The sequence below is a fragment of the Haemaphysalis longicornis genome, unplaced genomic scaffold, assembly GCF_048455015.1.
Source record: "Haemaphysalis longicornis isolate Haplotype H1 unplaced genomic scaffold, Haemaphysalis longicornis Haplotype H1 scaffold_1, whole genome shotgun sequence".
Taxonomy (NCBI): Eukaryota; Metazoa; Arthropoda; class Arachnida; order Ixodida; family Ixodidae; genus Haemaphysalis; species Haemaphysalis longicornis.
Window position 1 is genome coordinate 342,614,535 of NW_027526203.1, and position 11,183 is coordinate 342,625,717.

Genomic DNA, 11,183 nt, shown 5'->3' on the forward strand with positions numbered 1-11,183 from the left:
GCAATTAGAGGAAAACAAATTGCGGCTAGGTAAAAAAACTTACCTAATTTAGTGACCGCACCATTTAACTTGTGTTGATTCGTAATTTCTGTTATTACTTCGTTAAAGACTTGCGCGTTTGAGGGTCCACTTGAAATGTTTTTGTCCCACAACGGTTGTACACGTACCCCCTGTTCCGCGTATGCTTGCGCACAAAGGGCCGTTAATTACGAGTTAACGCTTGGTTTACATGTGAGGCCGTGAATTTGCAGGTTGTGCGCTTACTTCATTTTAATTGTCAACGGCGTAGCATATCCGGTTATTTTCGTGTGAACCAAAACACGCGCGGTAAATAAATTTTCACCAGACCTATTTTTGTACAGCATTTATTATCCGCAAGTTGACTTTGGATGTGGCACTGAGCAGATGCGGAAATGCGAATTCAACCCAGCCACGTTTGAATGGTTGCTATCTCTTGCATTATGCCTATACTTGCGGTGCGTTTGTGGCAGATCTTAGACTCGGTGCAATTTTTCTCTTTATCAGTAGGATCATTTCACGGAAGACCAATTTGAGAAACGGATATTGGAGAAGATTGGCGTTAAAAAGCTGAAACCAACTGCGACTCCCAGCATTTTTTCACACAGGAAGCCACCTCAGCAGCGCAAGCCACCTGCTCGACGTAAGTGCACCATTTTTCTGCTTTGCCTACTGGATACCTTGCCACCTTTGCTTATGCAATCCTGGCTATGCATACGGGAGATGCACCACTCTGCAAGCAACGTCGCTCACGAGGCCCCCAACAATGCAAGCAGTCTTTTGCTGCTGGTGAGTACACGTAATTTCCAGCATTTATGTGTTCTAAAGTTTCTGACAAGTTTCGCAGCTTGCTTTTTCCAGGTTCCATTCAGTTTTACAGACGTCAGAGTGGCAGATTGCATACCTGCTACTGGATGGGGCTCCAGTGTCCTTTCAGCATGTATTTTTTTCATCTTGCACCACCCTCTGGTGGTACAGGATGTTTAATTGGGGTATTTAATTTATCATCACTACGCTGATGTGATAGGTCCAGACAGACTTCATGGCGTGACAGCACTGAACTCCTCCTTGCAGCAGCTGCCCACGTAGATTGTAAGTTCTCTTTCTGTGGGTCATTAACTTGCTTTGCATGTGAACACACTGTTCATCTCTTCCCAAGTAAAGCTGTAGACTGGGCTAGTTGGTAATCCATAGTGATCAAATGTAGCGCAGAAGAAACACACGGGACGGAAAGAATACACACGGCCTAGCACTCGTCCGTGTGTATTCTTTCCGTCCCGTGGGTTTCTTCTGCGGTACATGTGATCACCATGTCTTCCCACTTCTCCTTTGCAGCCGCCCCTCCAGTAGTCAATGACGACTTACCCGGCTCTTCCTGGCACGGTACAGAGTATTCGCGTACTGCACTACCGTTTGGCACTTATCATGCTGATATGAGTGTTGTCGTGCGACACCTTCGCTCCCGGTGTGTTTCATCTGCAGGCGCTCAAGCTACTGCTTCACCTCAAGACCATTTCCTGGCTACTGCTTCCCACAAAGACCGTGAGTGCCACTTTCATTGCGTCGTCCGCATGTTTCACTGGCAGACTCGAAACCCTGAATTCCACTTTGCTCCTTCACACGCAGGTGAAACTTCACCCTCTAGTCCAAGATGTTTCCCTGCTCGAGCAACGTGGAACGCATCCTCTGCTGCCTGGAAGTGTTCGCTTTGTGGACAGCAGGAGCCACAGTCTCCGAGAGGGCTGTTTATGTCTTCTCCCTTCTTTGCAGCCGCCCCTCCAGTAGCCAACTAGACATTCCTGGCTGCTCCTGGAATGGTACAGACTACTCGCGTACTGCACTGCCATTTAGCACTTATCTTGCTGAGAAGAGTGATGTCGTGTGACACTGTCGCTGCCGGTGTGTTTCATCTGCAGGTGCTCAAGCTACTGCTACACCTTAAGACCATCTCCTGGTTGCTGCTTCAACTCAAGACCATTTCCTTGCGGCTACTGCCTACCAAGACCGTGAGTGGTGCTTGCCTTGCGTTATCCACATGTTTCACTAGCAGAAACTGGATATGCACTTCGTAATCCTTCATGTGCAGGCCAGCGGCACCTACGTGTCCTTTTTATTGTTGGATTTCTTGAGTAATGCTGATAAAAGATTTTCTTGTCAGCACAAGGACCATATTGGGCTCACACCTGAGATGTATGATGTGAATTTTCAGAACTTTGAGCAGGGTCAGAGTTTAATGGACAGACCCAGTGAATAGGGTTTGGGGCTTGGGCAAGTTGGTTCGCGGTTCTGAAGGAGGGAAACAGCGCAAAATTGGACACACACACAAGTAGAAGGAAACAAAGACACATCCCTCCTGTGCGTCCAATTTTTCGCTGTTTCCCTACTTCAGAACCCACTGAATACTTTTCTTTTGTGCGGAGGGAGCGGGAGTGGGTGGAGATCTGAATATCTGCCTATAGCCTAAAGGTGCGCGAGTGGATACGAAAGCAGTGTACAAAGGCATGCAATGAGGTATGTACAAACATGTGCATCTCCTGTGGTGGTTTGCACCTTTTTAGTGCCTTTAAGAAGGAAATGAACTGTTTTTCCACATATCTTGCAGTGATGCTTCCTGCTCCACTTACTCCTGAAACTGCAGCAGCACTGAAGAAGTACATAGAGGAACTGGAGGGCCAATTGCAAGCTTCTGAGCGGAGGGTGGGACTTGTCCAGAGGCAGGAAATTGAGGCCATGCAAGAAGAGACGTTGAAAAAGCAAATGCACCGTTTCCTTGCACCTGGTCAGATAAAGAGCATGGAAAAGCGTACTATGCGAGGGACTCCATCGACGGCAGCAACAATTCAAAAAGCCCTGAAGTTGAGACTCTTGTGAGTCCCGCGGCTACAACATTGTGCGGGAACTCACAGAGCCATTGCCGAGTTAGCAGGCCTTTCAACGTCACGCCGAAAACTACAAGTTCTCGCCTAGGGGTACTCTCCGAAATACTTCTGTCATTAGCCGTTAAGGTCAGTATATGCAATCTACCAATTTTCTTAACAGTGGACATTTTTTATTGGCTTGCAGACAACGTATTATGCTCATAGGATACAGGGTGCGGGTGGAAGGTTTGTTGTTTCTCTGTAATGCTACATATCGTTGAAAGTTACACCTCTTTATATGACGCCACACGTGGCTTCGTACTCCTCAACTTTTGTATTTGCAGATATGGATTTCTTCAGTCCACGCCTTTGAGGTGAAATAGTCGAGTGCTGTAGCAAATACTGAAAGAAATTGCCACCACATCGTGCCTTTCTTTTCGCTGTGTGGTGGCAACGTGGCCAGAATTCTTCGTAATATTCTCTCTTCCACTGCTTTCCCAGGTGAACATGATGGAGCAGCACGAGCGCCACGTCGTTCTCATGTGTGATGAAATACAGCTAACACCCGGATTTGCCTACGACCCTTCAAACAGCGCCGTGATTGGTAGGCTAATCAATCTCTTGGCCGATGGGAGCTGCCCAAATGATGCTACTGCTACACAACCCCTTGTATTCATGTTAGGTGGGGTCACTACAAGGTGGAAGCAAACCGTTGCATATGAATTCACTGGGAACTCTTTTAGTGCAGCTGCAGCTAAGAAAGTCATCGTTGCTATTCTGACAGAGTGTGAAAAAATAGGACTTGTGGTAGATGCCATTGTCAGCGACATGGGGGGTGGGAATCAGGGCTTATGGAAGGGGTTTGATATTGTTGTAGGCCGGTACACAAACATGCAGTCTCGTGTCCCCATCCCTGTGATCGAAGCAGAAAGCTGTACTTCATGGCAGACGTTCCACATTTGTTAAAAAACTTGCGAAACCACGTCACTAGCGGCCAGGTCATTTTATTACCAGTCGACATTGTTAAAAAGCACAGATTGCCATCTGCAGCACTAAAGCTTAGTCATGCAGAAAAGTTTGTCAAGGAGGATTCAAAGCTAAACTTGAAATTAGCACCGCACTTGAAGGAAGCTTGCTCGGGACAAGGGCACTTCGAAACAATGAAGGTAGGATTGGCTTTTTCGCTTTTAAACCACGACACTGCAGCTGCCCTTCCTTATCTAGTTCAAATAGGGAAGCTCAAACTCAAAAAGAAAGCTCTGACAACTGCTTGGTTTTTTTGAGGTAGCGTTCAAGTGGTTTAAAATAAGGACTTCACGTACAACCAAGTTGGCTATTAGTACACTGGGCGATGTTAAATATGACAATACAGTATCGGTTCATAATGATGTTATAACATTATTTGAGACACTGAAGATTGGTCACCCTAAGTAACCAAAATGGAAGCCTATTCAAACAGGCATTATCTTGGCCACCACAGTCGCCCTTGAACTGCAAGAGTACTATCTTAATACAAAGGGCTCCTTCTGCGTGATGTTGAGCAGATTCGGGCAAGTTGGATTAGAAAACTTGCTCTCCACGTTGCGTTCCAAAAACCCAGTAGCAAAGGCGCTTGAATTTTGTTTTGCACTTCGGTCCGCAACATTGTCGCAATTTCTCTGTCCTAGCAAAGATTGCAGCTACTGTCAGGATGATGGGCTTTCTCTCGTAGGCATAGATAAAAAAAACTTAGAGCAGAGGCTTGAAAGAGGGTGCTGTTGCGTTTCCTGATAAAGTACTTGAGCTAAGCGAGCTGGAACAAGAGTCCTTAGATTATCTAGCTGGTTACGTTGCAAGTAGTATTCTCAAAAACATGACGTGTAATGAGCGCAGAACATCTATTACGTTTAAAGAGGCGAACACATTGACGAAGCTAAACTCTTATACAGATACTGGGCAAATTAGGCCCAAGAAGAACAAGCGGAGTCCACACCACTGGTTACGTTTCAGGACATCACACAGTACTATCGACTCGACAGGCAAAAATTCCCTCAACCTCACTCCAAGCTGTCCAAATCAGAAGAAACGACTCTTCGTCGCATCCAAACGAATACCTCGTTCATCCAATTCGCTTACACCACATGTTTCCTACTCAATTTCCCACCCAATGCACTTTTTGCTCTAAGCCTGGCACACTCGTCCACATTTTATTAGAGTGTACGCATAACCCTGACCTCCCACCCTTTCCTTCCCCCCTCCCCCTCCATGAGCTGTGGGAGAACCTGATCACCAGCGACCACCTGGACGTCCAGCAACTACTGGCATCTAGGGCATCGGTCGCCCGGTCGTCACTTGGATTCCCGGACTAGGGAACCACTCCTACTTTATAAGGCTCATTAAAGTTTCATACTACTACTACTACTATACAGATACCTTCCGACTTGCCTTGCCTGCACCCGCTATTGTGAGCTTTCTGGAAACTGCAGAAATTTTTTCCGTGTAAACAGTGACGGACTTTATCAGAACAAGATAACGCCTTACGAACTCGAGGTTCTTGCATCCGAAAGTGTCACATCTGTCAACTGTTTCCCATCGTGCCACAGTGTTGAGAATAAGCTGCTCAAGTATTCTTAAAAACGAGACTACACATTTTTCTCCGCAAAGAAAATGAGCGAGTTGAGGCAAGGAAGAGTGGTACGAAGTGTGGAAGTTGCAGCATTGCAAAACAAGCAGCTGCAACTAACGAGCAGTAATTCTAGTCAACGAGCTTTATGCATTGTACATGCCTGTCTAATAGCTAGTCATTTTGAAGCGTATAAAATAAGTCGTGGAGTACAATTTTATAACGATGAAATAGTGTTGCAGTCCGCTCGAGCATTATAGACAAGCGTTTTGCCAACTGTTCATGCTTGTGCACTAGATAGTCATTTTGAACTGTAAAAATGATCATGTAGAGCGAGATTTTTCTATTGCAGATATTTTTTGTTTGTTTTGGGTGTTCATGCTTTCTCTTCCAGCATATGGGCTTTCATGCAGTTTGTTTACAGTAGCTGGGGTGCTGTATATGTTTGCCATATACTACTAATACTACTATTATGTGTAACTGCTGGATTGCGTTTAAGACTTTCATTGGTTTTTGTTCACAGACATGGCCTTAGCCTGTATACACCATTCCACCTTGCAGTGTGTTCTGTCTTGAGCTTGTTCACCCTCCTCATGTAAATTTGTTCGGAATGTACATTATGTCAAGACTGTCCTATAATTTTGTGCGTTGTATGTTTGCAACAATTATGCAGTCATTGTAACATCATTCCAAGAATGGTTTTATTAGTATACTGTTGTGGTGATCTGTATTCTTAGTAGTAGCCTTTTCGTTGATATAAAGCCTGTGCCATTCTCTTCGTCATGGTCAATATTCAGTTGTTTTGCCTTCAATGCGTTGCAGTTCTTAGTTGTGAACTCTGTCAATCATGACCTACTATAGATGTTTGTCTGCGATACAGCATGTAGCTATAAAATTTACAATCCAATGGTGGGCCATTACAAACTTCGAATAAAGTCGTGATCTTGTGACACCAGTTCATTTTTGTAGTGCACCCGATTGTTTTTTCTTAATCATTGTGATATGGTTTCTCTTTCGAATTTGTTTTGGATGTATTCTTGCGCTAGTGCCATGTACAAATTTGCCAGAATATATCCCAGTACAAAGCAATTGCGTGTCCCTGCCTTCTTTAATAATGCCTGCATGCGATCACGTCCTCTAGGGAGAAAAGGTATTGCAGGAGCAATTAACTTCAGTAATAAACTGCATGAGCAATTTGTATAAATGTTGATCCCGCAGAAACTGATCTCTTATTCTCTTATGACCGGTTGTGGCGAGTTCGCATCAAACCAATTATAAGCCGCGCAAACAGAAAAAAATTGCTAGCTGTTACGCCCGCACTCAGACAGAATCTACACATGGCTGGCAACATTTAGAACAGGTGGCGCCAACTACCGTCTATTCTATAAAGTGCTGCATCCTACCGTTCCTCCGGTTGATGCCAACGATCAGCGTGCGTCTTTGGCCATCCAATGTCATCCGTCTTCACTCAAGGAATGTAAGTATTTTGAACATACAAAAATCTTGTACAATAGTTACTTTGTTGAATAACACACGGAGTTAGCGTAAATAGTTTGTTTCTGAAAATTAGTTGTTGTTTGAAGCGCATGTCGCTGTGTTGTGTTTTCGCATCATCAGGCTGTAGCGTGCCGATTTGTGCATAACTTCTTCTTCTTCGGGTTGTTGTTGAATACCTTTTCATTGTTGTGTTTTTGCAGATAGTGAATTTTTTTCCACCCGCAATGGTCCCCGCGAGGTTCTACGGGACCAGGGTTCCGCCCGTTGATGAGAGTGAAGATAGCTGCCTCAGCGACAGCGATTCGGAATACAGCCCTGATCTTGAACCATCTGCTCCAACAGAAGAGTCTGGGAGCGACGGAGGTTCACAATTTCAACCTTTTTGCATGGCACATTCACAGGCTACTGTGCGATGTGTGCAGCGTGGTTAGGTTTCTAGTTCTCTCAGGCGTGCGGCATGCGGCCGCAATTGCAAGGGAACACCGCCAGCGTTACTTCGCATCGTGTTGCGGCGGCGTGCTTGCGATTTTTCTTTGTTTTTTCTCGCGGGGATTGCATGGGCCACTAGTTGATACGAGTACGGTACGCGCTTTTTCTTTTCATATTGCAGCCACGCTCTTTCATTTCGTTGCTCCGCTCGCCAACTCTGCAAGACTTTCTTTTCATATCAACCCTCCACTCCTAGTTGTAGACGTGTTGTTTTCATTTGAAGATCATAAAAAAGTAGTCATTGTATGCCAACCTCACAAAAACGTTTTTTTTGCAGAGGACGAAGATTACGTGGAAGAGACGTCAACTCCTACTGGCAGATGTTTTCTCTGGAAACAAGTAACCCATCCGTGGTCGTGGCTCCCTCAATGGGAAGACTCTTCCAGACCTTCCAGACGAGCCCAAAGCTCCGATTGAGTACTTCCGGTACTTTTTTGACGACGAGCTTCTTGCTGCAATAACAGAGTCGTCAAACCTCTTCGCCATACAAAAGAATGCTAACAAGCCATTATGCCTAACGTGCAGCGAGCTGGAGCAGTTTTTGAGCTCCACAATGTATATGTCTTTATACAGTCCTCCGCGATCACGCATGTACTGGAGCCACGAGACGCGAGTGGAGAAGGTTGCAGAAGTGATTTCACGTGACAGGTGGCAAACCATAAAGAACAGCCTGCATTTCAATGACAATAATCTGCTGGAAGTGAACGCTGGCAAAGACAGGCTGTTCAAAATACGACCACTCATTGATAATTTGCTGCCCAAATTTCAAGCGCTTCCCGGAGTCGCAAATGCTGGTGGGGGACAAGCAAATGGTCCTGTTCAAAGGCCGTTTCATCACTCAAACAATACGTCCACAGCAAGCCTCACAAGTAGGGATAGAAAATATTTGTTCTTTTCGATATCCATGGGCTTGTTGCCGACTTCTCCATTTACACTGGCGAGATTAGCCCTGTTCCAGGATTACCCGTGGTGCAAGCTCTAACATTATACTCGGGCTTTCACGAACTATTCCAGAGAACAAGAACTACGTACTCTTTTTTGACAACTGGTTCACGTGCATAAACCTGCTTGTCAATCCACACCAGCGCGGGATTCCTGTCATGGGAACTGTGCGTGCCAATAAGATTCCTGGTTGCCGATTGCGCAGCGATGCTGAAATGAAAAAGAACGGCAGAGGTAGCCACGTGGAAAGGCAGGCAACGATTCAAGGGCTTTAAGTGAGAGTAGTGAAGTGGTACGACAGCCGAGGAGTAAATATAGCCGGCACATTCGCAAGCGCCGAGCCCCTGGGAAGCTGCCAGAGGTACGACCGCAAGAAAAAAGATGTCAAGTTGAGCAGCCCGCCATTGTGAAGACATACAACACATTTATGGGTGGAGTTGACCTACTAGACTGACTGATGTCATATTACAGAATTCTCCTCAAATAAAAAAAAATTCTACCTGAGATTTTTTTTCCACTTTGTTGACATGGCCATTGTGAGCAGCTGGCTGCTCTACCGCAGGGATTGCGATGCTCTCACGATCCCGAAGAAAGAACAACTGGATCTCTTATCATTCAAGATTTATGTTGCCAGCTGCCTCTCTGCTCAAAACAAGGACGTGATGAAGAAAAGGGGCCGGCTGTTTCTTTCTGTTGAAGCAGAGCTTGAAAAGAAGAAAAAAGGAGGACCAGCAGCTCCAACTCCTCATGTTGAAGTGCGTCACGATAACGTTGGACACTGGCCTGAAGTTGCACCGCAGCGACAGCGGTGAAAAATGCCCGGTTGAAAAGGTCAACCTGTTTCTTTTTGCACAAAGTGCAAAACCCATCTTTGTATTAACACAAATTCAAATTGTTTCATTGCTTTTCACAAGGCGTGAACGCCAAGTTTCCTGAGCACGAAGAAATGACTTGTGAAATGTGTTTGTAAAGAAACATTTTCGGACTTATTGTGACCTGTTGTCGCGTTTTCGCGACATAGCCGTACCTTTGTTCCAAATAGTCCGGCATGTGTCAAATTTATTCTGTGACTTCTTTGTCAGCAGACTCTCTTAGAGAACCCGATAGTAAAAAAGATTTTTTTTTGCCTTACAATAAATTCAGCCTAGAAAAGGTGTAATGGTGGAAACAAGAGAGCACAATCGAATTTCCGTCTAACCTATCGATTGATCGCAGTCTTCTCTCGTGCCTATTCCCAAGACTACACCCTACATTTTTTACACACTTCTCACCTGAAAAGATGGCCGCACGTGCAATCTAATGTATACGGCTGAGAATGTGGGCAGTAGGGATTTCACGCCGCTCTACATACATACGCACAAATGGTGCGCAACAAGTTGAGGAAATTTTGAAATACGGCGACGAACTCTGTAAAACGCGTGTCCTGTACGACGTGTCGAAAAGTCTTTTCGCAGTGCGCCTTAACTTTACACTGTAAGATGCACAACTCCACCCACGTTTGCTAAATCGTGTAGCAGGGCAGTTACGGCCAGCTCGCCTGCAGCAAGCTGTAATTGATCAAATCCCACACATGAATCAATGTTGGCTGTACGGCATAAAAAGGATTACCAATTGCTCATGTTAGTGCGCTTGTGGCCTTGGAGTACGGTAGTTATTATAGAACTGGGAACTGCATCTAATTGTAAGCTGAGCGCATTCTTTAACTGCACGTCATTTGTGCCGCCTTTTCCAGATATGCCCGACAGGGCCTTACTCGAAGTAACTGTGAACGGCCAGAGCACGAACATTGCCATGCCGCGGATTCACTGCCAAAAGTACAGCCGTCATGGGCGAGGCGCATGAGGAGAAACGAGAACTTTGACCTTGCCGCTTTTTTTTATCTTTGCACAGAAGCCTATAACGACATGAAGGTGAAATATTTTGCAATAGCGTCAAAGCACCGGAAACTGCACGGAATAAAGGTGGCATGAATGTCGGTAGCTAATGCGCGGCGCATACTGAGCGCCGCCTAATGATATACAACCAACGCAAGAAACGCGAACAAAAGAAAGCCAGCGCAGCGCTCGAACTACGAAATTTGCGACTGACGTGTTCTTTCTGCCGCGAACTAAGGTCACCGCGAACCATCTGCAAGCCCCTTGTGCAGTGATTGCACGACCGCAACTTAATCACGCGAAAGCAAGAACGGAAATACCGTAACAGAGCAGTTTGAAATGTCCACGTTCGATCCTCTCGCGTTCACGAACTATCGTGAGCTGTTACAGCATGCCGCACACGTAAACAAACAGCGCGCTGTGCGTATGCGCCAGCGGCACCCACCCGGCAAATATCCCCTTACAGACAAAAATATAAAACAAAACAGCCTCACTTAGTGCGTGTTGGTAAAACTGGGCCCTAGAAATCCTATAAATGCTACCAAACAGCGATTGCGACGTGAAAACAAGAACAAACTGCACGATAAACTGCAGCGAGCGGCCCGAAGCGTTGCGAAGGCGTCTGCTCTGAAGCAGCCAATAAAAATGGCGGCACCGCCGCGGAGTTAAAAGGACCGCGGCGCCGCGGCGGAGGGGGAAAAAAAAGAGGAGGGCATCTACAATGGGTCCACAGCTACCATCATCCTCCATAAGGAGAACAGTAAAATACCTATAAGGAAGGGCATCAGACAAGGAGACACAATCTCTCCAATGTTATTTACAGCATGTTTACAAGTATTCAGAACGTTGGATTGGGAACAGGTGGGAGTTAGGGTTACTGGAGAATACCTCAGTAACCTCAGA

The 11,183-nt window shown here is 45.8% G+C and overlaps 1 pseudogene; it reads left to right on the forward strand.

Annotated features, from left to right (window-relative positions):
• Nucleotides 1-741: 741 nt before the first annotated feature.
• Nucleotides 742-3,871, forward strand: LOC144159777 (uncharacterized; annotated as a pseudogene).
• The last annotated feature ends 7,312 nt before the right edge of the window (nucleotides 3,872-11,183 follow it).